Genomic DNA, 26415 nt, shown 5'->3' with positions numbered 1-26415 from the left:
AACTGTCGCCAGAGCCGCGCCCCTACCGGAAATGCTTCGCAGGCTGGCGCGGCGGCGCCACGTGGGCGCCGATGTCGCCGAGGTTGGTGGCCGCCGGAAAGCCCGCAGCCCCACAGGCTGTGGGGCCACTCGAGCGGCTGCCAAAGAGCTTTCCAACGAGGCACGGCTTTCCCTCCTGGCTCTTCGGGCGTGGGAGCTGTCGCCAGAGCCGCGACCCCTACCGGAAAATGCTTCGCAGTCTAGCGCGGTGGCGCCACGTGGGCACCGGTGTCACCGAGGCTGGACGGACGCCGGAAAGCCCGCAGCCCCACAGGCTGTGGGGCCACGCGAGCGGCTGCCAAAGAGCTTTCCAACGAGGCACGGCTTTCCCTCCTGGCTCTTCGGGCGTGGGAGCTGTCGCCAGAGCCGCGGCCCTACCGGAAAATGCTTTGCAGGCTGGCACACCGGCGCCACGTGGGCGCCGGTGTCGCCGAGGCTGACGGCCGCCGGAAAGCCCGCAACCCCACGGGCTGTGGGGCCACGCGAGCGGCTGCCAAAGAGCTTTCCAATGAGGCACGGCTTTCCCTCCTGGCTCTTCGGGTGTGGGAGCTGTCGCCAGAGCCGCGGCCCTACCGGAAAATGCTTCGCAGGCTGGCGTGGCGGCGCCACGTGGGCGCCGGTGGCGCCGAGGCTGACGGCCGCCGGAAAGCCCGCAGCCCCACAGGCTGCGGGGCCACGCGAGAGGCTACCAAAGAGCTTTCCAAGGAGGCACGGCTTTCGCTCCTGGCTCTTCGGGCGTGGGAGCTGTCGCCAGAGCCGCGGCCCTACCGGAAAATGCTTCGCAGGCTGGCGCGGTGGCGCCACGTGGGCACCGGTGTCGCCGAGGTTGACGGACGCCGGAAACCCCGCAGACCCACAGGCTGTGGGGCCACGCGAGCGGCTGCCAAAGAGCTTTCCAACGAGGCAGGGCTTTCCCTCCTGGCTCTTCGGGCATGGGAGCTGTCGCCAGAGCCGCGGCCCTACCGGAAAATGCTTCACAGGCTGGCGTGGCGGCACCACGTGGGCCCCGGTTGCGCCGAGGCTGATGGCCGCTGGAAAGCCCGCAGCCCCACGGGCTGTGGGGCCACGCGAGCGGCTGCCAAAGAGCTTTCCAAGGAGGCACGGCTTTCCCTCCTGGCTCTTCGGGCGTGGGAGCTGTCACCAGAGCCGCGACCCTACCGGAAAATGCTTCGCAAGCTGATGCGACGGCGCCACGTGTGCCCCGGTGTCGCCGAGGCTGATGGCCGCTGGAAAGCCCGCAGCCCCTCGGGCTGTGGGGCCACACGAGCGGCTGCCAAAGAGCTTTCCAACGAGGCACGGCTTTCCCTCCTGGCTCTTCGGGCATGGGAGCTGTCGCCAGAGCCGCGGCACTACCGGAAAATGTGTGGCAGGCTAGCGCGGCGGCGCCACGTGGGCGCCGGTGGCGCCGAGGCTGACCGCCGCCGGAAAGCCCACAGCCCCACAGGCTGCGGGGCCACGCGAGTGGCTGCCAAAGAGGTTTCCAACGAGGCACGGCTTTCCCTCCTGGCTCTTCCGCCATGGGAGCTGTCGCCAGAGCCGCGGCCCTACCGGAAAATGCTTCGCAGGCTGGCGCGGTGGCGCCACGTGGGCACCGGTGTCGCCGAGGCTGACGGACGCCGGAAAGCCCGCAGCCCCACAGGCTGTGGGGCCACGCGAGCGGCTGCCAAAGAGCTTTCCAACGAGGCACGGCTTTCCCTCCTTGCTCTTCGGGCGTGGGAGCTGTCGCCAGAGCCGCGGCCCTACCGGAAAATGTTCGCAGGCTGGCGTGGCGGCGCCACGTGGGCGCCGGTGTCGCCGAGGCTGACGGCCGCCGGAAAGCCCGCAGCCCCACAGGCTGCGGGGCCACGCGAGTGGCTGCCAAAGAGCTTTCCAACGAGGCATGGCTTTCCCTCCTGGCTCTTCCGCCATGGGAGCTGTCGCCAGAGCCGCGGCCCTACTGGAAAATGCTTCGCAGGCTGGCGCGGCGGCACCATGTGGGCGCCGGTGGCGCCGAGGCTGACGGCCGCCGGAAAGCCCTCAGCTCCAGGGGCTGTGGGGCCACGCGAGCGGCTGCCAAAGAGCTTTCCAAGGAGGCACGGCTTTCCCTCCTGGCTCTTCGGGCGTGGGAGCTGTTGCCAGAGCCGCGGCCCTACCGGAAAATGCTTCGCAGTCTGGCGCGGCGGCACCACGTGGGCGCCGGTGGCGCCGAGGCTGATGGCCGCCGGAAAGCCCGCAGTCCCACGGGCTGTGGGGCCACGCGAGCGGCTGCCAAAGTGCTTTCCAACGAGGCACGGCTTTCCCTCCTGGCTCTTTGGGCGTGGGAGATGTCGCCAGAGCCGCGGCCCTACCGGAAAATGCTTCGCAGGCTAGCGCGGTGGCGCCACGTGGGCACCGGTGTCGCCGAGGCTGACGGACGCCGGAAAGCCCACAGTCCCACGGGCTGTGGGGCCACGCGAGCGGCTGCCAAAGAGCTTTCCAACGAGGCACGGCTTTCCCTCCTGGCTCTTCGGGCGTGGGAGTTGTCGCCACGGCCGCGGCCCTACCGGAAAATGCTTCGCAGGCTGGCGTGGCGACGCCACGTCGGCGCAGGTGGCGCTGAGTCTGACGGCCGCCGGAGAGCCATCAGCCCCACGGGCTGTGGGGCCATGCGAGCGGCTGCCAAAGAGCTTTCCAAGGAGGCACGGCTTTCCCTCCTGGCTCTTCGGGCGTGGGAGCTGTCGCCAGAGCCGCGGCACTACCGGAAAATGTGTGGCGGGCTGGCGTGGCAGCGCCACGTGGTCGCAGGTGGCGCCGAGGCTGACGGCCGCCGGAAAGCCCGCAGCCCCACAGGCTGCGGGGCCACGCGAGTGGCTGCCAAAGAGCTTTCCAACGAGGCACGGTTTTCCCTCCTGGCTCTTCGGCCATGGGAGCTGTCGCCAGAGCCGCGGCCCTACCGGAAAATGCTTCGAAGGCGGGCGCGGGGGGCGCCAAGTGGGCGCCAGTGGCGCCGAGGCTGACGGCCACTGGAAAGCCCGCAGCCCCACGGGCTGTGGGGCCACGCGAGCGGCTGCCAAAGAGCTTTCCAAGGAGGCACGGATTTCCCTCCTGGCTCTTCGGGCGTGGGAGCTGTCGCCAGAGCCGCGCCCCTACCGGAAAATGCTTCGCAACCTGGCGCGACGGCGCCACGTGGGCGCCGGTGTCGCCGAGGCTCATGGCCGCTGGAAAGCCCGCAGTCCCACGGGCTGTGGGGCCACGCGAGCGGCTGCCAAAGAGCTTTCCAACGAGGCATGGCTTTCCCCCCTGGCTCTTCGGGCGTGGGAGCTGTCGCCAGAGCCGCGGCACTACCGGAAAATGTGTGGCAGGCTAGCGCGGCGGCGCCACGTGGTCGCAGGTGGCGCCGAGGCTGACGGCCGCCGGAAAGCCCGCAGCCCCACAGGCTGCGGGGCCACGCGAGTGGCTGCCAAAGAGCTTTCCAACGAGGCACGGCTTTCCCTCCTGGCTCTTCCGCCATGGGAGCTGTCGCCAGAGCCGCGGCCCTACTGGAAAATGCTTCGCAGGCTGGCGCGGCGGCACCATGTGGGCGCCGGTGGCGCCGAGGCTGACGGCCGCCGGAAAGCCCTCAGCTCCAGGGGCTGTGGGGCCACGCGAGCGGCTGCCAAAGAGCTTTCCAAGGAGGCACGGCTTTCCCTCCTGGCTCTTCGGGCGTGGGAGCTGTCGCCAGAGCCGCGGCCCTACCGGAAAATGCTTCGCAGTCTGGCGCAGCGGCGCCACGTGGGCGCCGGTGTCGCCGAGGCTGACGGCCGCCGGAAAGCCCGCAACCCCAGGGGCTGTGGGGCCACGCGAGCGGCTGCCAAAGAGCTTTCCAAGGAGGCACGGCTTTCCCTCCTGGCTCTTCGGGCGTGGGAGCTGTCGCCAGAGCCGCGGCCCTACCGGAAAATGCTTTGCAGGCTGGCGCGGCGGCGCCACGTGGGCGCCGGTGGCGCCGAGGCTGACGGCTACCGGAATGCCCGCAGCCCCACAGGCTGTGGGGCCACGCGAGCGGCTGCCAAAGAGCTTTCCAAGGAGGCACGGCTTTCCCTCCTGGCTCTTCGGGCGTGGGAGCTGTCGCCAGAGCGGCGGCCCTACCGGAAAATGCTTTGCAGGCGGGCGCGGGGGCGCCAAGTGGGCGCCACTGGCGCCGAGGCTGACGGCTGCCGGAAAGCCCGCAGCCCCACGGGTTGTGGGGCCACGAGAGCGGCTGCCAAAGAGCTTTCCAACGAGGCACGGCTTTCCCTCCTGGCTCTTCGGGCGTGGGAGCTGTCGCCAGAGCCGCGGCCCTACCGGAAAATGCTTCGCAGGCTGGCGCGACGGCGCCACGTGTGCCCCGGTGGCGCCGAGGCTGATGGCCGCTGGAAAGCCCGCAGCCCCAAGGGCTGTGGGGCCATGCGAGTGGCTGCCAAAGAGCTTTCCAAGGAGGCACGGCTTTCCCTCCTGGCTCTTCGGGCGTGGGAGCTGTCGCCAGAGCCGCGGCACTACCGGAAAATGTGTGGCAGGCTAGCGCGGCGGCGCCACGTGGTCGCAGGTGGCGCCGAGGCTGACGGCCGCCGGAAAGCCCGCAGCCCCACAGGCTGTGGGGCCACGCGAGTGGCTGCCAAAGAGCTTTCCAACGAGGCACGGCTTTCCCTCCTGGCTCTTCGGGTGTGGGAGCTGTCGCCAGAGCCGCGGCCCTACTGGAAAATGCTTCGCAGGCTGGCGCGGCGGCGCCATGTGGTCGCCGGTGTCGCCGAGGCTGACGGCCGCCGGAATGCCCGCAGCCCCACGGGCTGTGGGGCCACGCGAGCGGCTGCCAAAGAGCTTTCCAAGGAGGCACGGCTTTCCCTCCTGGCTCTTCGGGCATGGGAGCTGTCGCCAGAGCCGCGGCCCTACCGGAAAATGCTTCGCAGGCTGACGTGGCAGGGCCACGTGTGTGCCGGTGTCGCCTAGGCTGACGGCCGCCGTAAAGCCCCATCCCCGAGGCCTGTGGGGCCACGCGAGCGGCTGCCAAAGAGCTTTCCAACGAGGCACGGCTTTCCCTCCTGGCTCTTCGGGCGTGGGAGCTGTCGCCAGAGCTGCGGCCCTACCGGAAAATGCTTCGCAGGCTAGCGCTGTGGCGCCAAGTGGGCACCGGTGTCGCCGAGGCTGACGGCCGCCGGAAAGCCCACAGCCCCACGGGCTGTGGGGCCACGCGAGCGGCTGCCACAGAGCTTTCCAACGAGGCACGGCTTTCCCTCCTGGCTCTTCGGGCGTGGGAGCTGTCGCCAGAGCCGCGGCCCTACCGGAAAATGCTTTACAGGCTGTCGTGGCGGTGCCACGTGGTCGCCGGTGTCGCCGAGGCTGACGTCCGCCGGAAAGCCCGCAGCCCCACAGGCTGTGGGGCCACGCGAGCGGCTGCCAAAGAGCTTTCCAACGAGCCACGGCTTTCCCTCCTGGCTCTTCGGGCGTGGGAGCTCTCGCCAGAGCCGCGGCCCTACCGGAAAATGCTTCGCAGGCTGGCGCGGCGGCGCCACGTGGGCGCCAGTGGCGCCGAGGCTGATGGCTGCCGGAAAGCCCGCAGTCCCACGGGCTGTGGGGCCACGCGAGCGGCTGCCAAAGAGCTTTCCAACGAGGCACGGCTTTCCCTCCTGGCTTTTCGGGCGTGGGAGTTGTCGCCACAGCCGCGGCCCTACCGGAAAATGCTTCGCAGGCTGGCGTGGCGGCGCCACGTCGGCGCAGGTGGCGCCGAGTCTGACGGCCGCCGGAAAGCCCGCAGCCCCACAGGCTGTGGGGCCACGCGAGCGGCTGCCAAAGAGCTTTCCAACGAGGCACGGCTTTCCCTCCTGGCTCTTCGGGCGTGGGAGCTGTCGCCAGAGCCGCGGTACTAGCGGAAAATGTGTTGCAGGCTGACGTGGCGGGGCCACGTGGGTGCCGGTATCGCCGAGGCTGACGGCAGCCGGAAAGCCCGCAGCCCCACGGGCTGTGGGGCCACGCGAGCGGCTGCCAAAGAGCTTTCCAACGAGGCACGGCTTTCCCTCCTGGCTCTTCAGGCGTGGGAGCTGTAGCCAGATCCGCGGCCCTACCGGAAAATGCTTCGCAGGCTGGCGCAACGGCGCCACGTGGGCGCCGTTGTCGCCGAGGCTGACGGCCGCCGGAAAGCCCGCAGCCCCACGGGCTGTGGGGCGACGCGAGCGGCTGTCAAAGGCCTTTCCAACGAGGCACGGCTTTCCCTCCTGGCTCTTCGGGCGTGGGAGCTGTCGCCAGAGCTGCAGCCCTACCGGAAAATGCTTTGAAGACTGACGTGGCGGGGCCACGCGGGTGCCGGTGTCGCCTAGGCTGACGGCCGCCAGAAAGCCCGCAGCCCCACGGGCTGTGGGGCCACGCGAGTGGCTGCCAAAGAGCTTTCCAACGAGGCACGGCTTTCCCTCCTGGCTCTTCGGGCGAGGGAGCTGTCGCCAGAGCCGCGGCCCTTCCGGAAAATGCTTCGCAGGCTGGCGCGGCGGCACCACGGTGGCGCCGGTGTCACCGAGGCTGACGGACGCCGGAAAGCCCGCAGCCCCACGGGCTGTGGGGCCACGCGAGCGGCTGCCAAAGAGCTTTCCAATGAGGCAAGCCTTTCCCTCCTGGCTCTTCGGGCGTGGGAGCTGTCACCAGAGCCGCGGCCCACCGGAAAATGCTTTGCAGGCTGGCGTGGCGGGGCCACGTGGGCGCCGGTGTCGCCGAGGCTGACAGCCGCCGGAAAACCCGCAGCCCCACGGGCTGTGGGGCCATGCGAGCGGCTGCCAAAGAGCTTTCCAACGAGGCACGGCTTTCCCTCCTGGCTCTTCGGGCGTGGGAGCTGTCGCCAGAGCCGAGACCCTACCGGAAAATGTTTCGCAGGCTGGCGCAGCGGTGCCACGTGGGCGCAGGTGGTGGGGAGTCTGACGGCCGCCGGAAAGCCCGCAGCCCCACGGGCTGTGGGGCCACGCGAGCGGCTGCCAAAGAGCTTTCCAACGAGGCATGGCTTTCCCTCCTGGCTCTTCGGGCGTGGGAGCTGTCACCAGAGCTGCGGCACTACCGGAAAATGCTTTGCAGGCTGACGTGGCGGGGCCACGCGGGTGCCGGTGTAGCCTAGGCTGACGGCCGCCGGAAAGCCCGCAGCCCCACGGGCTGTGGGGCCACGCGAGTGGCTGCCAAAGAGCTTTCCAACGAGGCAAGGCTTTCCCTCCTGGCTCTTCGGGTGTGGGAGTTGTCGCCAGAGCCGCGGCCCTACCGGAAAATGCTTCGCAGGCTGGCGCGGCGGCGCCATGTGGGTGCCGGTGGAGCCGAGGCTGACGACCGCCGGAAAGCCCGCAGCCCCACGGGCTGTGGGGCCATGCGAGCGGCTGCCAAAGGGCTTTCCAACGAGGCACGGCTTTCCCTCCTGGCTCTTCGGGCGTCGGAGCTGTCGCCAGAGCCGCGGCCCTACCGGAAAATGCTTCGCAGTCTGGCGTGGCGGCGCCACGTGGGCGCCGGTGGCAGCGAGGCTCATGGCCGCTGGAAAGTCCGCAGCCCCACGGGCTGTGGGGCCACGCGAGCGGCTGCCAAAGGGCTTTCCAAGGAGGCACGGCTTTCCCTCCTGGCTCTTCTGGCGTGGGAGCTGTCGCCAGAGCCGCGGTACTACCGGAAAATATGTTGCAGGCTGACGTGGCGGGGCCACGTGGGTGCCGGTGTCGCCGAGGCTGACGGCAGCCGGAAAGCCCGCAGCCCCACGGGCTGTGGGGCCACGCGAGTGGCTGCCAAAGAGCTTTCCAACGAGGCACGGCTTTCCCTCCTGGCTCTTCAGGCGTGGGAGCTGTCGCCAGAGCCGCGGCCCCTACCGGAAAATGCTTCGCAGGCTGGCGCAACGGCGCCACGTCAGCGCCGGTGTCGCCGAGTCTGACGGACGCCGGAAAGCCCGCAGCCCCACGGGCTGTGGGGCCACGCGAGTGGCTGCCAAAGAGCTTTCCAATGAGGCACGGCTTTCCCTCCTGGCTCTTCGGGCGTGGGAGCTGTCGCCAGAGCCGCGGCCCACCGGAAAATGCTTCGCAGGCTGGCGTGGCGGGGCCACGTGGGCGCCGGTGTCGCCTAGGCTGACAGCCGCCGGAAAACCCGCAGACCCACGGGCTGTGGGGCGACGCGAGCGGCTGTCAAAGGCCTTTCCAACGAGGCACGGCTTTCCCTCCTGGCTCTTCGGGCGTGGGAGCTGTCGCCAGAGCTGCGGCCCTACCGGAAAATGCTTCGCAGGCTAGCGCGGTGGCGCCAAGTGGGCACCGGTTTCGCCGAGGCTGACGGCCGCCAGAAAGCCCTCAGCCCCACGAGCTGTGGGGCCATGGGAGCGGCTGCCAAAGAGCTTTCCAAGGAGGCACGGCTTTCCCTCCTGGCTCTTCGGGCGTGGGAGCTGTCGCCAGAGCCGCGGCCCTACCGAAAAATGCTTCGCAGGCTAGCGCGGTGGCTCCACGTGGGCACCGGTGTCGCCGAGGCTGACGGCCGCCGGAAAGCCCGCAGCCCCACGGGCTGTGGGGCCACGCGAGCGGCTGCCAAAGAGCTTTCCAAGGAGGCACGGCTTTCCCTCCTGGCTCTTCGGGCATGGGAGCTGTCGCCAGAGCCGCGGCCCTACGGGAAAATGCTTCACAGGCTGGCGCGGCGGCGCCACGTGGGCGCCGGTGTCGCCGAGGCTGACGTCCGCCGGAAAGCCCGCAGCCCCACAGGCTGTGGGGCCACGCGAGCGGCTGCCAAAGAGCTTTCCAAGGAGGCACGGCTTTCCCTCCTGGCTCTTCGGGCGTGGGAGCTGTCGCCAGAGCCGCGGCCGTACCGCAAAATGCTTCGCAGGCTGGCGCGACGGCACCACGTGGGCCCCGGTGGCGCCGAGGCTGATGGCCGCTGGAAAGCCCGCATCCCCACGGGCTGTGGGGCTACGCGAGCGGCTGCCAAAGAATTTTCCAACGAGGCATGGCTTTCCCTCCTGGCTCTTCGGGCGTGGGAGCTGTCGCCAGAGCCGCGGCCCTACCGGAAAATGCTTCGCAGGCTGGCGTGGCGGGTCCACGTGGGCGCCGGTGTCGCCGAGGCTGACGGCCGCCGGAAAGCCCGCAGCCCCACGGGCTGTGGGGCCACGCGAGCGGCTGCCAAAGAGCTTTCCAAGGAGGCACGGCTTTCCCTCCTGGCTCTTCGGGCATGGGAGCTGTCGCCAGAGCCGCGGCCCTACCGGAAAATGCTTCGCAGGCTGGCGCGGCGGCGCCACGTGGGCACCGGTGTCGCCGAGGCTGACGGCCGCCGGAAAGCCCACAGCCCCACAGGCTGCGGGGCCACGCGAGTGGCTGCCAAAGAGCTTTCCAAGGAGGCACGGCTTTCCCTCCTGGCTCTTCGGGCGTGGGAGCTGTCGCCAGAGCCGCGGCCCTACCGGAAACTGCTTCGCAGGCTGGCGTGGGGGTTCCACGTGGACGCCGGTGTCGCCGAGGCTGACGGCCGCCGGAAAGCCCGCAGCCCCACGGGCTTTGGGGCCACGCGAGCGGCTACCAAAGAACTTTCCAACGAGGCACGGCTTTCCCTTCTGGCTCTTCGGGCATGGGAGCTGTCGCCAGAGCCGCGGCCCTACCGGAAAATGCTTCGCAGGCTGGCGTGGCGGCGCCACGTGGGTGCCGGTGGCAGCGAGGCTGACGGCCGCCGGAAAGCCCGCAGCCCCACGGGCTGTGGGGCCACGCGAGTGGCTGCCAAAGAGCTTTCCAACGAGGCACGGCTTTCCCTCCTGGCTCTTCAGGCGTGGGAGCTGTCGCCTCAGCCGCGGCCCTACCGGAAAATGCTTCGCAGGCTGGCACGGCGGCGCCATGTGGGCGCCGGTGGCGCTGAGGCTGACAGCCGCCGGAAAGCCCGCAGCCCCACGGGCTGTGGGGCCACGCGAGCGGCTGCCAAAGAACTTTCCAACGAGGCACGGCTTTCCCTCCTGGCTGTTCGGGCGTGGGAGCTGTCACCAGAGCCGCGGCCCTACTGGAACATGCTATGCAGGCTGACGTGGCGGGGCCACGTGTGTGCCGGTGTCGCCTAGGCTGACGGCCGCCGTAAAGCCTGCAGCCCCGCGGGCTGTGGGGCCACGCGAGCGGCTGCCAAAGAACTTTCCAACCAGGCACGGCTTTCCCTCCTGGCTCTTCGGGCGTGGGAGCTGTCGCCAGAGCCGAGGCCCTACCGGAAAATGGTTCGCAGGCTGGCGCGGCGGCGCCATGTGGGCGCCGGTGCCGCCGAGGCTGATGGCCGCCGGAAAGCCCGCAGCCCCACGGGCTGTGGGGCCACGCGAGCGGCTGTCAAAGGGCTTTCCAACGAGTCACGGCTTTCCCTCCTGGCTCTTCGGGCATGGGAGCTGTCGCCAGAGCCGCGGCCCTACTGGAAAATGCTTCTCAGGCTGGCGTGGTGGGGCCACCTTGGCGCCGGTGGCGCCGAGGCTGACGGCCGCCGGAAAGCCCGCAGCCCCACGGGCTGTGGGGCCATGCGAGCGGCTGCCAAAGAGCTTTCCAACGAGGCACGGCTTTCCCTCCTGGCTCTTCGGGCGTGGGAGCTGTCCCCAGAGCTGCGGCCCTACCGGAAAATGCTTCGCAGGCTGGCGTGTCGGCGCCACGTGGGCGCCGGTGTCGCCGAGGCTGACGGCCACCGGAAAGCCCGCAGCCCCACGGGCTGTGGGGCCACGCGAGCGGCTGCCAAAGAGCTTTCCAACGAGGCACGGCTTTCCCTCCTGGCTCTTCGGGCGTGGGAGCTGTCCCCAGAGCTGCGGCCCTACCGGAAAATGCTTCGCAGGCTGGCGTGTCGGCGCCACGTGGGCGCCGGTGTCGCCGAGCCTGACGGCTGCCGGAAAGCCCGCAGCCCCACGGGCTGTGGGGCCACGCGAGCGGCTGCCAAAGAGCTTTCCAATGAGGCACGGCTTTCCCTCCTGGCTCTTCGGGCGTGGGAGCTGTCGCCAGAGCCGCGGCCCTACTGGAAAATGTTTCGCAGCCAAAGTGGTGGTTAGATGTAAAATGGTATTTAATTAGGCGTAGCAGGCATACTGATGGGAATGAGGATCCGATGATGACATGTAGTCCGTGGAATCCTGTAGCGACGAAAAAGGTTGATACGTATACACCGTCTGCAATTGAGAATGGTGCTTCGTAGTATTCTATTGCTTGGAGTGCTGTGAAGTAGAACCTCAGTAAGATGGTTAGGGTTAGTGCGTGGATTCCTTGTTTTCGGTTACCCTCTGTGATGCTCTGATGTGCTCTGTCACTGTAACACCTGAGGCTAAGAGGATGGCGGTGTTTAGTAGGGGGACTTCTAAGGGGTTGAGGGGTTTAATTCCTGTAGGGAGTCATTGCCCGCCTAGTTCTGGGGTTGGGACTAGGCTGGAGTGGAAGAATGCTCAGAAAAAGCCCAGGAAGAAGAATGCTTCGGATGTAATAAACAGAATTATCCCATATCGCAGGCCCTTTTGGACGGTGGGAGTGTGATGGCCTTGGAATGTGCTTTCTCGTACGATGTCTCGTCACCATTGCAGTATGACTAGAATTATAGAAAGTAGGCCCAGGGTTAGTAATTGAGATGAGTTGTAGTGGAATCATATAATTAGTCTGGAGGTAGTGAGTAGGGCGGCTGCTGCTCCGAAAATGGGCCATGGGCTTGGGTCCACTATGTGGTAGGAATGTGCTTGGTGTGCCATTAGATGTTTTCTTGTAAATACAGGCTGAGTAGGAGAACAAAGACGTATGCTTGGATTATGGCTACGGCTACTTCTAAGATGGTTAGTAGGAGTAGGATTAGTGCGGTTAGAATGGATACGGCAGGGATGATTGGGAGTAAGGCGGTAGTGGCTGTGGAGATGAGTTGGATTAGTAAGTGGCCTGCGGTGAGGTTTGCTGTGAGGCGGACACCTAAGGCTAGAGGACGGATGAGTAGGCTGGTTGTTTCAATTAGGATTAGGGCGGGAATTAAGGGTGTAGGTGTGCCTTCAGGGAGGAGATGGCCTAATGAGGCTGAGGGTTGGTTTTGTAAGCCTGTGAGCAATGTTGCAAGTCAGAGGGGAAAGGCTAGTGCTATGTTCATGGATAGTTGTGTAGTTGGGGTGAATGTGTAGGGTAGTAGGCCCAGTAAGTTGATTGTGAGTAGGAATGTTATTAGTGAGGTTAAGATTAGAGCTCATTTATGGCCTGCTTTGTTCAGCGGGATTATTAGTTGTTTTGTGATCAGGTGGACGAATCAAAGTTGTAGGGTGGAGAGGCGGTTGGTGATTCATCGGTTGTCTGGGGCTGGGAGTAATAGGGTGGGGAATAGTATGGAGAGGAGGATTAGTGGGATTCCTAGTAGGCATGGGCTTGTGAATTGATCGAAGAAGCTTAGGTTCATGGTCAGGTTCAAGGTGTGGTTTTGGTGGTTGAATATGTTTTGTTGGAGGGGTGGTTGGTTGGGATAAATGATAGAAGCTTAGGTTGGATAACTAGGGAGAAGATTAGTCATGATACTAATATAATGAAGAATCACGGGTTGGGATTAAGTTGTGGCATTTCATTAAGGAGGGGTGGTGGTCCTCTTTCTCTAGCTTAAAAGGCTAGTGCTGATGCATAGCTTCTTAATGATTAGGATGATAGTAGTGAAGATCAGTTCTCGAAGTAAGTGAGGGGGGCTGATTCTACCACGATTGGTATGTAGCTGTGGTTGGCTCCACAGATTTCAGAGCATTGACCGTAGAAGATCCCTGGTCGGGTGGTGATGAATGATGTTTGGTTTAGTCGTCCTGGGATTGCATCAGTTTTTACTCCCAGGGTGGGAATAGCTCAGGAGTGAAGTACATCGCCTGCGGTGACGATGATGCGGATGGGGGATTCTATGGGGATGACAACACGATGGTCTACTTCTAAGAGTCGGAAATGGCCCAGTGGGAGTTCTGTTGTGGGAATCATGTATGAGTCGAACGAGAGATCTTTGAAGTCTGTGTATTCGTAGCTTCAGTATCACTGATGGCCGATAGCTTTTAAGGTCAGGTCGGGTTCATCAATTTCATCTATTATATATAGGATTTATAGTGAAGGGAGAGCAAGGAGGATGAGAACGATAGCTGGTAGGATTGTTCAGATTAGTTCAACTTCTTGCACATCAACAGTGTTTGAGGATAGTTTTTCTATGAGTATGAGTTCTAGGAGGTAGAGGACTAGGCTACAGATTGCCAGTGCGACTATTAGGGCATGGTCGTGGAATTCGACGAGCTCTTCTATGATGGGTGATGAGGCGTCTTGAAAGCCGAATTGTGAGTGGTTAGCCATGTGAGGTGTACAGGACTTTCACCTGTGATTTAGACTTGACAAGGCTATGTAATTGGTTTACTAACACCTCATAAGAAAGAAGCATGAGTGGTTTGATGCGGTTGGCTTGAAACCAGCATATGAGGGTTCGATTCCTTCCTTTCTTGGACTTGGACGAAGGCAGGTTCTTCGAAGGTGTGATATGGAGGTGGGCAGCCGTGGATTCATTCGATGTTGGTGGCGGTTAGCTCTGGTTGCAGGACTTTTCGTTTTGATGCGAAGGCTTCTCAGATGATAAATATCAGTATAATTACAGCTGTTATTGAGATAAGCGAGCCGATAGAGGACATGGTGTTTCATAAGGTGTATGCATCTGGGTAGTCAGAGTATCGTCGTGGCATACCAGCTCAGCCTAGGAAGTGTTGTGGGAAGAATGTTAAGTTAACCCCTGTGAATATTACCCCAAAGTGGGCCTTAGTTCATGAGGGGTGGAGGGTGTAGCCTGTTAATAGGGGGAATCAGTGGGTAAATCCTGCTAAGATGGCGAAAACTGCTCCTATTGAGAGGACATAGTGGAAGTGGGCAACTACGTAGTATGTGTCGTGTAAGGCGATGTCTAGGGAGGAGTTTGCTAAGACAATTCCCGTGAGGCCTCCAATGGTGAAGAGGAAGATGAAGCCTAAGGCTCATAGTATTGGGGGATCTCATTTGATAGTTCCTCCGTGTAATGTAGCTAATCAGCTAAATACTTTAATGCCTGTAGGAATAGCAATGATTATAGTGGCAGATGTGAAGTATGCTCGGGTGTCTACGTCTATTCCGACTGTAAATATGTGGTGAGCTCAGACAATGAAACCTAGGAACCCAATGGATAGTATGGCTCAGACCATTCCTATATAGCCGAATGGTTCTTTTTTACCTGCGTAGTATGTTACAACATGAGAAATGATTCCAAAGCCTGGTAGGATTAGGATGTATACTTCTGGGTGACCAAAGAATCAGAAGAGGTGCTGATATAGTACGGGGTCACCGCCTCCGGCGGGATCAAAGAATGTTGTGTTTAGGTTTCGGTCTGTAAGTAGCATAGTGATGCCTGCAGCAAGCACTGGAAGTGAAAGTAATAATAGGACGGCAGTGATGAGTACAGATCATACGAATAGGGGGGTTTGATATTGTGAGAGGGCAGGGGGCTTTATGTTGATGGCTGTAGTGATAAAGTTAATGGCACCTAGAATGGAGGATACACCTGCTAAGTGAAGGGAGAAAATTGCTAGGTCTACTGAAGCTCCAGCATGGGCCAGGTTACCAGCTAGGGGGGGATATACTGTTCACCCTGTGCCGGCTCCGGCTTCTACTGTGGAAGAGGCTAGGAGGAGTAGGAATGATGGGGGTAACAGTCAGAAGCTTATGTTGTTTATGCGTGGAAATGCTATGTCAGGAGCACCAATTATAAGTGGGACTAGTCAATTTCCGAAGCCACCAATCATGATTGGTATTACTATGAAGAAGATTATTACGAAGGCGTGAGCGGTGACAATTACGTTGTAGATTTGGTCGTCTCCTTGGAGGGTTCCGGGTTGGCCAAGTTCTGCACGAATGAGTAGGCTAAGGGCAGTACCCACTATGCCAGCTCATGCACCGAAGATTAGGTATAAGGTGCCGATGTCTTTGTGGTTTGTTGAAAATAATCATCGACTGATAAAGGTCACAGGTAAGATGGCTGAGTGTTGAAGCATTAGGCTGTAGTCCTTTTTACAGAGGTTCAATTCCTCTTCTTATCGACTCTGTGGTGAAGTTCATGTTGAGTTGCAAGCTCATTGATGTACATTAAAAGTGTACCGGAGTCTGATAGGCAGAAGCTTGCTGGTTCGGGCATCTAACTGTCAATTAGAATTTTATGGGATCGAGGCCCATCTGTCTCGGGGAGGTCCTAGCTTAATAAAAGCGTCTGGGTTGCATTCAGGAAATGCAGGTTAATGTCCTGCGGATCTTAACAGAAACTAAGAGGTTTCAACTCTTGTTTAAGGCTTTGAAGGCCTTCGGTTTAAGGGGTTATCCTAAGTTTCTTAGACGGTGGTCAGGATTATTGGGGAGAGGGGTAGTAATAGGATTGATAGGGAGGTAGTGATGGCGATTGGAGAGCCTGTTGGTTTGTTAATGTGTCATTGTTTTATGTGATTTGTAGAGTTTGGTGGGAGTGTGATTGTTGAGTAATATGCGAGGCGAAGGTAGAAGAACAATCCTAGTACGGATAATATGGCAATGATTGTGGCTGCTGTTGTTATTTCTTGTTTAGTTAATTCTTGGATGATGAGTCATTTAGGCAAGAATCCTGTGAGAGGGGGAAGTCCTGCTAGTGATAGTAGGGCTAGTATGAGAGTGGCGTTGAGTATGGGGGTCTTTGTTCAGGAGGTTATTATTGTTGATAGTTTTACGGCTTTAATTGTGTTTAGGGTGAGAAAGACAGCAGTGGTTGTTAGAGAGTATAGATAGAAGGTTAATAGGGTGAGCTTTGGGTTGTAAATGATGATGATCGTTATTCAACCTAAGTGGGCGATGGATGAGAAGGCCAAAATCTTTCGGATTTGTGTTTGGTTTAATCCCATTCATCCACCTAAGGCTGCTGATGCAATTGCTATGATGGTTAGTAATGTTGGGTTGAGGGAGTGTGATGTTATGAATAGAATGGTGATTGGAGGAAATTTTATTATTGTTGATAGTAACAGGGCAGTGGTTAGGGATGAGCCTTGAAGTACTTCTGGGAATCAGAAATGAAATGGAACTAATCCTAGTTTTATTCCAATTGCAGCTGTGAGGAGTAGACATGAAGTGGGGTGAGTTAGTAGGGTGAGACCTCATTGTCCTGTGTGTCATGCATTGTTCATGCTTGCGAAGAGGACTAGGGTTGAAGCGGCGGCTTGCACTAGAAAGTACTTGATTGCGGCTTCGATGGCTCGAGGGTGGTGGGATTTTGAGATGAGGGGGATGATGGCGAGCGTGTTGATTTCTAGTCCAGTTCAGGCTATTACTCAATGGTTGCTTGAGATTGTGATGGTTGTTCCTAGGAGTAGACTTAAGGATGCGACTAGCTTAGCATGGGGGTTCATTAGTAAGGGAGGGGGTTAGACCTTCATTTTCGGGGTATGGGCCCGATAGCTTTATTAGCTGACCTTACTAGGAAATAATATAAAGGAAGTATGGAGAGTTTTGATCTCTCTTGTGTAGGTTCGATTCCTACTTTTCTAAGTATTATTTAGGAAATGAGAGGGCTGGTGTACCTCTATGTTCACTTTATCATAGTGACCCTTTACGTTCAGGCACATTTCCTTAAGTAAGGAGGTAGGCCTGCGTAGCAGATTGGCATGCTAGTGTGTCAAAGACATAATGCTAGTGTTAATGGGAGAAAGTTCTTTCAAAGCAGATGTATGAGTTGATCGTAGCGAAATCGTGGGTAAGAGGCACGGATTCATAGAAAGCCCGAGGAGAGCAGTAGGACTTTTGTGGCTAAGACTATGGGGAATAACTCCTGTGGGAGGTTTAGTGAGCTTGGGTTTAGGAATAGGATAGCAGTTAGTGTGTTTATTAATATGATGTTTGCGTATTCGGCTAGGAAGAATAAGGCGAATGGTCCAGCAGCATATTCTACGTTAAACCCGGATACCAGTTCTGACTCTCCTTCTGTGAGATCGAAGGGGGCGCGGTTTGTTTCAGCGAGGGTTGAAATATATCATATTATTGCAAGGGGCCACGAGGAGAAGACAAGGTATAGGGGTTCCTGGGTGATGGCGAGGGTATTTAGGGTGTAGTTTCCGCTAAGTAGGATTACGGATAGGAGAATAATGGCTAGTGTTACTTCGTAGGAAATGGTTTGTGCTACTGCTCGTAGGGCCCCGATTAGGGCGTATTTTGAGTTTGAGGCTCAACCCGATCATAGAATTGAGTAAACTGCTAGGCTGGATATAGCTAAGAGGAAGAGGAGGCCTAGATTTAGGTCGGTTAGGGAGAATGGAAGGGGAAGAGGGATTCAGATAGTAAGTGCTAAAAGAAGAGCTAGTATGGGGGTTATAAGGAAGAGAAATGGGGAGGAAGTAGATGGACGAATTGGTTCTTTGGTGGATAGTTTGATTCCGTCAGCCACAGGCTGTAATAGTCCGAATGGGCCTACAATGTTTGGGCCTTTTCGAGCTTGTATATAGCTTAGCACTTTCCGTTCAACTAGGGTTAGGAATGCTACGGCAATTAGGATTGGGACCACATAGGACAGGGACATGATGAGGTAAGTTAGGGTAGGTGGGTGGGCCATGGGGGCTAGGGAGAGGATTTGAACCTCTGGGTAAAGGGCTTAAGCCTTTTGCATTTACCAAGCTCTGCCACGCTAGCTGGTCCTTTTCTAGGGGTAGTAGTGTGGGGTGTCCTTAGGTAATTTAGTTGGGTGCACTACTTGGGGAGAGGGCGTGCCTGTGGTATTGGCCCTACTTTCTCGGTCCTTTCGTACTGGAGAAAGTGTATCATAGATAGAAACCGACCTGGATTGCTCCGGTCTGAACTCAGATCACGTAGGACTGTTAATCGTTGAACAAACGAACCCTTAATAGCGGCTGCACCATTAGGATGTCCTGATCCAACATCGAGGTCGTAAACCTCCTCGTCGATGTGGGCTCTTAGAGGAGATTGCGCTGTTATCCCTGGGGTAGCTTGGTCCATTGGTCAAGTGTATTGGGTCTGGTTACTGTTAGTACATTGAGGGGTTGCTCTCGGTCAAGAGATGTGGTCTTATTTTTGGAGGGTTTGTTTTTCTCCAAGGTCGCCCCAACCGAAAAATGCGGGCCAGAGTTTGGGGGTAGTGAGCCTGGTAGGGTTAGGTTTGTGTGTGGTGGTCGCTGATTTTTAAGTTCCACAGGGTCTTCTCGTCTTATGTGGGTATTCCTGCTTTTGCACAGGAAGATCAATTTCACTGATTATCTGTAGGAGACAGTTAAGACCTCATTTAGCCATTCATACAAGTCTCGATTTATGGGACAATTGATTGCGCTACCTTTGCACGGTTAGGATACCGCGGCCGTTAAACGTTGTGTCACTGGGCAGGCGTCACCTTCAATACTTGGTGGGCTGAAGGCTATGTTTTTGGTAAACAGTCGGGCCTTGGGTTTGCCTAGTTCCTTCTACAGATTTTAATCTTTCTAAATATGCGCTCCTGAGTTGGGGTAACAGGGCGGGTCAATACTTTGGTCTTGTTTTAATTGAGGTATTATTTATATCTGTTAATAATGTGGGGATGTAAGTTTGCGCTTGATTGAGGGGGTAGCCCCCAGTTACTCATTTTAGCATTGATACTCCTATTAGTATAGGTTAGCCTGTTGGTGGGAAGGGAGTCATGTTGTTGTTGAATTTTTGTGTGTGGAGCTTTGACGCACTCTTTATTGATGGCTGCTTGAAGGCCTACAATATGGGAAGAAGTTGGGTGATTATCTGCTAGTGGAGGTTGTATCCTTTTTTAAAGGAGCTGTACCTCCTTTAAATTGCTCTTGACTCATTACATATGGGTTAGGGTTTGTGTCCGGGGAAGGAGGGTCAGGAGGGAACTAAGATTCATTTCACAGGCAACCAGCTATCACCCAGCTCGGTAGGCTTTTCACCTCTACTGGCAAGTCATCCCACTCTTTTGCAACAGAGACGGGTTCGCTCAGGGGTAGCTGCTTGCAAGTAGCTCGCTTGGGTTTCGGGGGGACAAGCTTAAAATCATTTTGCTTGGTTGTTCTTGCTAAATCATGATGCAAAAGGTACAAGGGTGAATCTTTGCTGTTTACTGCTTGGCTTTTCATTGTTATTTCATCTTTCCCTTACGGTACAAAATTTCTATCGCGCCAGGCGGGGGTCTTTTCTATCGCCTATACTAAGTTTAAAGAATGTTTTAGTTAGGTGGTAGAGTGGATTTTTGTCATTGCTGTTTGTGCAGTGTGGTTGGGCTAGAGTAAGCTTCAAGACGATCCGGTGTTTGACAGATATCTTTCAGGTGTAAGCTGAATGCTTTGTTTTATAGCTACGTCTTGGTATGCTAAGTGCACCTTCCGGTACACTTACCTTGTTACGACTTACCTCATCTTTAGCCATAAGGCTTATTAGTTATGGTTGTCCGTGGCTTGTGAGGAGGGTGACGGGCGGTATGTACGTGCCCCAGGGCCAACTTAAAGGGGGCTTTATTGTCCCACTTTACTGCTAAATCCGCCTTCCGGGGGTTGTTTCATGCCCCCTTCCGTGGGTTTTCTATCGTAGAAAATGTAGCCCATTTCTCCCACCTCATAGGCTATACCTCGACCTGTCTTACTAGCAGGTTGGGCTATTGTGCTCACTATTGGGCTTTCAGGGAAGGTGAGCTGGCGACTGCGGTATGTAGGCTGCTTTGGCGAGAGGTGGTCGGGTGAATTGTGGGTTATCGATTATAGAACAGGCTCCTCTAGGTGGGTTTGGGGCACCGCCAAGTCCTTAGAGTTTTAAGCGTTTGTGCTCGTAGTTCTCGGGCGGATGCTTTGGTACGGTAAGCATCGAGATTTAGGGCTAGGCATAGTGGGGTATCTAATCCCAGTTTGTACCCTAGCTTTCGTGGGGTTAAATCAATCAAAAGTGCTAGGATCATCTTAAGGGCGATCTTAAGTACACCTTGGGCTTATGACAGCTTAGCTGCATCTTAATCCTAGTTGTCGTGATATCATAGTGCCACTCTTTACGCCGTATACGGTTAATTTGGGTCTCTTGTGTGACCGCGGTGGCTGGCATAAGATTTACCAACCCTGGGATTGCTATAACTAAGTCAAGCTTGCACTTATTGCTTAATGTTAACTACTGCTGAGTACCCGTGGGGGTGTGGCCTAGCAAGGTGTCTTGGGCTACAGCTATGAGTGTGCCTGATACCCGCTCCTCTCTCCTTAGTAAGGACTCGAGGGCATTTACACTGGGACGCGGATACTTGCATGTATATGTCTAGCAAGAATTAACGGTAAGGTTAGGACTAAGTCTTTTGTCTTCGGGTGCATGTGGCGGCCATCTTGGCATCTTCAGTGCCATGCTTTGGTTGTTAAGCTACGGAGACGAGAATCATTTGGTTTGTTGTTTGTTGTTTGTTGTTTGTTGTTTGTTGTTTGTTGTTTTCAGGGGAGTTTCTTTTAAAATATGTGGTGTGTTGTTCGAATATACAAACACAGAATTGTGTATGTTCTTTTTTAATGGAACATCACTGCTGTTGACATGTGAAAAAGATGATGATAAAATACGTGAAAAAACACGGTTAATCTTTCAGTTAGAACTCCCTAGTTTTGTTTAGAAAATTAGAGGAAATGAAAAGTGTAAAATCATGTCCATAGAGCATTCATTAAATAACACAGATAATAGTCTGTGGGCTCACCATAGCCAGTTGTTTGGCAAAGTGCATCAGTGAGGAGATGATTCCCCATACCTTGACAACCATGACGTTGAGGTATTCCTGAGGGCCAAACTCCGCGCGAATACCAGGGAGGGTCCATGTCTATAGATTGGGTGTACCTCGGTGCACTGGAGGGGTTTATTGAAGACGCCAGAAAAAAAAAAAGGAACCAAAGGTGCCAAAACGGTCGGATGTCGCGATCACGGGTGAGATGTTGATAAATAGACGACCAGATGTATCGGTGAAGTACAAGTTGAGAGGACTAACCTAGGTATGGCCCTGACATAGGAACCAGAGGCGCAAAAGAGCAAGATGGGCTAGGGGTATAGGGGGAAAGAATGGTCTTGAAGCTAGTAGTGTAGGATCTTTCTCACACCGGGTTGCTGATTTCACGTGAGGAGCTCGACTAATAAATCCACCTGGTACGAAGCTTTGTGTACCTCGAGAGATTTTGGATGGCCATGCCTCAGCATTTCATTCAAGGGGGCAGACAAGCACTGCCGTATGCAGGGAAATTGGTATGTATAACCTAACGAGGAAATGGTTTTAGTACTGATATTGTAAAGGATTTCGGTATCCATTGGGTGGGATATCCTCTGGAAGAGAGGATGGGTCGGAGAGGGAGAATACCCGCTTAGATATTAATGGTTGTTAAACATTGGCTGGCATGTATAATGGGGTGCGTGGGTGAATGCAAAGAGGTACATGGGAGCTTATACGCGTATGTCAAGTGTTGGGGGGGTAGGGGGGGGACATGTTCGTGGGGGGGTTAGGGGGGGTAGGGGGGGGACATGTTCGTGGGGGGGTTAGGGGGGGGACAAAAAAGAAAGAAAATGAAGAAATGAAGATATGGTTTCTGTAGTTGAGGTTAAACAACGACGGCTTTTCAGGCCGTAAGTCTTGGGAAGAGACCAAGCAGAAACTGCTATGACTTATTTTGTACTCTTTTTGGAGTTATGTTTTGTCTTGGGGGGTTTGGCAGTTGCGTCTAATCCTTCCCCCTATTACGGGGTAGTTGGTTTGGTCTTAGCTTCTGTTGCAGGGTGTGGATGATTATTAAGTTTGGGGGTTTCTTTTGTATCCTTGGTATTGTTTATGGTGTATTTGGGGGGAATGTTGGTGGTTTTTGTATATTCTGTGTCTTTGGCTGCGGATCCCTTTCCGGAGACTTGAGGCGATTGATGAGTTGTTGGGTATGGGGCGGGGCTTGTTCTAGTGCTTGTGGTGGGAGGGGTTGTTGGGGGGCTTGTTGAATTTTGGAACCCTGGGGTGGTTACTGTTGATAGTGGGGGTATGTTTTCTGTTCGGTTGGATTTTAGTGGGGTAGCAATGTTTTATTCCTGTGGGGTTGGGATGTTTTTGGTAGCGGGTTGGGGATTGCTGTTGACCCTGTTTGTCATGTTGGAGTTGGTGCGGGGGTTATCTCGTGGTGCTATTCGGGCAGTTTAGGGGGGGTCAGAGAATAGTTTAGTGTAAAATACCAGCTTTGGGAGTTGGAGATAGAGGTTTAAGTCCTCTTTTTCTGAGGGGAAACTCTAAGAAGGGGTGCAATCTTCAGTCTTTGGCTTACAAGACCAATGTTTTTGTTAAACTATTAGAGTGTTTTTAGTAGTTAAGTATTTTGTTTTCTAGGGCTCCGATAGCGGGGAATAGGAGTAGTAGGATGGTGAAGTAGGTTAGGGAGGCCAGTTGTCCAATGATGATGAAGGGGTGTTCTACGGGTTGACTGCCTACTCATGTTAGGATGAAGAGGTTAGCAACTAGGATGTAGTTGGGTTGATCCTACTAGGATGGAAGTAGGAAATGGAGGGCAAAGAATCGGGTTAGTGTTGGGTTGTCCACTGAGAAGCCACCTCAGGCTCACTCTACGAGAGTTTGGCCGATATATGGAATTGCTGAGAATAGGTTAGTAATGACTGTAGCACCTCAGAAAGATATTTGTCCTCATGGTAGGACATATCCTACGAAGGCAGTCGCTATTAGGGTTAGGAGGAGAATAACTCCTGTGTTTCAGGTTTCTTTGTAGAGGTAGGAGCCGTAGTAGAACCCTCGTCCGATGTGGAAGTAGATACAGATAAAGAAGAATGATGCTCCGTTTGCGTGGAGGTTTCGGATTAGTCAGCCATATTGTACATTTCGACATGTGTGGGCGACGGATGAGAAAGCTAGGGTTGTGTCTGCGGTATAATGTATGGCTAGCAGAAGCCCTGTTAGGATTTGTGTCAGTAGGCAGATACCTAGTAGGGATCCGAAGTTTCATCAAGTAGAGATGTTTGGTGGGGTGGGTAGGTCGATTAGTGAGTTGTTAACTATTTTGAGGAGAGGGTGGGATTTTCGTAGATTTGGGGCCATTGGGGTTGCGGGTTTGGGTCTATGTGCTAGTAGGATGATGAGGACGGATAGGGCGAATGAGCTTAAGTAGGTTTTGATTAATCCGGAGTGGAAGGTGGTAGAGGTTTTGGTTATTATGAGTTGGAGGTCAGCGAGCCCTTCTGGGCCTATTTTTTTGTATCAGGATAGGTCAATTAGGTGGGATGCAATTTTTTGTCCGCTGTTTAGTAGATTTGTAGAGGTGAGGCGATGGGATAAGGGGTTGAAGAATCCTAATGAGGTGGAGAAGTTTATGAGTGTGGTTTGTTTTGGTGAGGTTAGGGTGTGGGCTATGTTTGAAAGCTCTAAGGCGAGGATGATGCCTAGGGTTGTAACAATGATGGCTGCAGTTTTTGTGAGTGTTGGCATGGTTATTGGAGGGGTTTTTGTTGGTAAAATGAAGGATGTGATGAGTAGGCCAGCTGTAATGCTACCTAGAGCGAGGCGGGTGATTGGATTGATGATTGCCCGATCGTTTTCATTTACTGGGACAGTTGTGGGTATTCGGGTGAATCCTGTTTGGACGAGTAGTGTTATGCGTAGGGTGTAGGTTGCGGTGAATGATGTGGCTAGTAAGGTTAGAAGGAGGGCTCAAGTGTTTAGGTATGAGGTGTTTATGCTTTCGATGATTAGGTCTTTTGAGTAGAATCCGGCTAGGAAGGGAGTTCCTATTAGGGCTAAATTACCAATAGTTAAGCAGGAGGTGGTTGTGGGGAGTATTTTTTGTAAGCCTCCTATTTTTCGAATGTCTTGTTCTCCATTTAGGCTGTGGATGATTGATCCGGAGCAAAGGAATAGTATGGCCTTGAAGAAGGCGTGTGTTGAGATATGTAGGAAGGCAAGTTGCGGGAGGTTAAGTCCAATGGTAACTATTATAAGCCCCAGTTGGCTGGATGTGGAGAAGGCAATGATTTTTTTGATGTCGTTTTGTGTGATTGCACAGGTGGCGGCGAATAGTGTGGATAGTGCGCCTAGGCATAAGCATGTGGTAAGGGCAGTTTGGTTGCTGGAAAGTATGGGGTGGGTGCGAATTAGTAGGAAGATTCCGGCTACTACTATAGTGCTGGAATGGAGTAGGGCAGAGACTGAAGTTGGGCCTTCTATGGCAGCTGGCAGTCATGGGTGGAGGCCAAATTGGGCTGATTTTCCTGTTGCTGCTAGGATTAGGCCAAGGAGGGGGAGTGTGGGAGTTTGGGTTGGGGTGAAGGCTTGTTGTACTTCTCAGGTGTTTGTGTATGAGGCAAGTCATGCTATGCTTAAGATAATGCCAATGTCTCCAATTCGGTTATAAAGGACGGCCTGGAGAGCAGCTGTATTGGCTTCTGCTCGTCCTTGCCATCAGCCGATTAATAAGAATGATATGATTCCAACTCCTTCTCATCCGATGAAGAGGAGGAATAAGTTGTTGGCAATGGTTAGGGTTAGTATGGCGATTAGGAATATTAGGAGATGGTGAAAGAATTTTGTGATGTGGGGGTTGGAGGCTATGTATCATGATGCAAATTGGAGAATAGACCATGTTACAAATAGTGCAATGGGGAAGAATATTAGGGAATATTGGTCTATTTTAAGGCTAATAGGAATTTTAAAGTTTATGATGAATTTTCATTCTCAGTTGGAGATAATGCTCTCTATGCCTGAGTGTATAAATAGGGTTATTGGTACTAGACTTGTTAGAAAGGCGGTTTTGACTGTGTGGGTGATGGTGGTGGGGGAGTTTTGAAAGTTTTTGGATAGGAAGGGAAGTAGGATTGGCATTAGGATGATTGCTAGTGTTAGGGTTATGAAAGTGTTAAGGAGTAATGCGATTTCCACTACTTTTACTTGGATTTGCACCAAGATGGGTGGCTCCTAAGACCAATGGATTACTGTTATCCTTTAAAAGTAAGGGGGCTGAGGTTTTAGACTCAGATACAAGAATTAGCAGTTCTTGTTGGTTAAACCGCCCCTCGGCAGGTAAGAAGGGTTTAACTTCTATTTTTAGAATCACAATCTAATGTTTGGGTTAAACTATACTTGCATGAGGGGATTCCTGAGATTAGCTCTGGTTTTAGGATTAGGAGGAGTAGAGGGATGATGTGGAGGGTTATTAGGAGGTGTTCTCGTGTGCTGGAGTTTTGGACTGATGTAATGTGGGTGGGGAGTACTCCTCGTTGAGTTATTAATAGCATGAATAGGGTGTAGGAGGCGGTTAGTAGGGTTGCAATTCCAGTGAGAATGATTGTGAAGGTGGATCAATTGAATAGTGCGATTATGATTGTTAGTTCTGCTATTAGGTTTGTGGTTGGGGGTAGGGCTATGTTTGTTAGGTTAGCTAGGAGCCACCATGTAGCTATGAGGGGTAGTAGGGGCTGTAGGCCGCGTGTTAAGAGGAGGATGCGGCTATGTGTGCGTACATAGTTTGTGTTGGCTAGGCAGAACAGTATTGAGGAGGTTAATCCGTGTGAAATTATGAGGATTATTGCCCCTGAGAATGAATTGGGCGCCGCCGCGCCAGCCTGCGAAGCATTTTCCGGTAGGGCCGCGGCTCTGGCGACAGCTCCCACGCCCGAAGAGCCAGGAGGGAAAGCCGTGCCTCGTTGGAAACCTCTTTGGCAGCCGCTCGCGTGGCCCCACAGCTCGTGGGGCTGCGGGCTTTCAGGCGGCCGTCAGCCTCGGCGACACTGGCGCCCACGTGGCCCCGCCACACCAGCCTGCGAAGCATTTTCCGGTAGGGCCGCGGCTCTGGCGACAGCTCCAACGCCCGAAGAGCCAGGAGGGAAAGCCGTGCCTCGTTGGAAAGCTCTTTGGCAGCCGCTCACGTGGCCCCACAGCCCGTGGGGCTGCGGGCTTTCCGGCGGCCGTCAGCCTCGGTGACACGGGCACCCACATGGCGCCACCGCGCCAGCCTGCGAAGCATTTTCCGGTAGGGCCGCGGCTCTGGCGACAGCTCCCATGACCGAAGAGCCAGGAGGGAAAGCCGTGCCTCATTGGAAAGCTCTTTGGCAGGCGCTCGCGTGGCCCCACAGCCCGTGGGGCTGCGGGCTTTCCGGCTGCCGTCAGCCTCGGCGCCACCGGCGCCCACGTGGCGCCGCCGCGCCAGCCTGCGAAGCATTTTCCGGTAGGGCCGCGGCTCTGGCGACAGCTCCCACGCCCGAAGAGCCAGGAGGGAAAGCCGTGCCTCCTTGGAAAGCTCTTTGGCAGCCGCTCGCGTGGCCCCACAGCCCGTGGGGCTGCGGGCTTTCTGGCGGCCGTCAGCCTCGGCGCCACGGGCGCCCACATGGCCCCGCCACGCCAGCCTGCGAAGCATGTTCCGGTAGGGCCGCAGCTCTGGCGACAGCTCCCACGCCCGAAGAGCCAGGAGCGAAAGCCGTGCCTCGTTGGAAAGCTCTTTGGCAGCTGGTCGCGTGG

At 56.4% G+C, this 26415-nt stretch overlaps 2 pseudogenes; both read right to left on the bottom strand.

Moving 5' to 3' along the window:
- Positions 1–13329: 13329 nt before the first annotated feature.
- LOC128903395 (NADH-ubiquinone oxidoreductase chain 2-like) lies at positions 13330–19222 on the bottom strand (annotated as a pseudogene).
- Positions 19223–22255: 3033 nt separating this feature from the next.
- LOC128903396 (cytochrome b-like) lies at positions 22256–25496 on the bottom strand (annotated as a pseudogene).
- Between the last annotated feature and the right edge of the window lie 919 nt (positions 25497–26415).

This window comes from Rissa tridactyla, unplaced genomic scaffold (genome assembly GCF_028500815.1).
Source record: "Rissa tridactyla isolate bRisTri1 unplaced genomic scaffold, bRisTri1.patW.cur.20221130 scaffold_305, whole genome shotgun sequence".
Classification (NCBI taxonomy): Eukaryota; Metazoa; Chordata; class Aves; order Charadriiformes; family Laridae; genus Rissa; species Rissa tridactyla.
The sequence above is the reverse complement of the archived record's forward strand: the minus strand, read 5'-3'. Positions and strand labels throughout refer to the sequence as shown.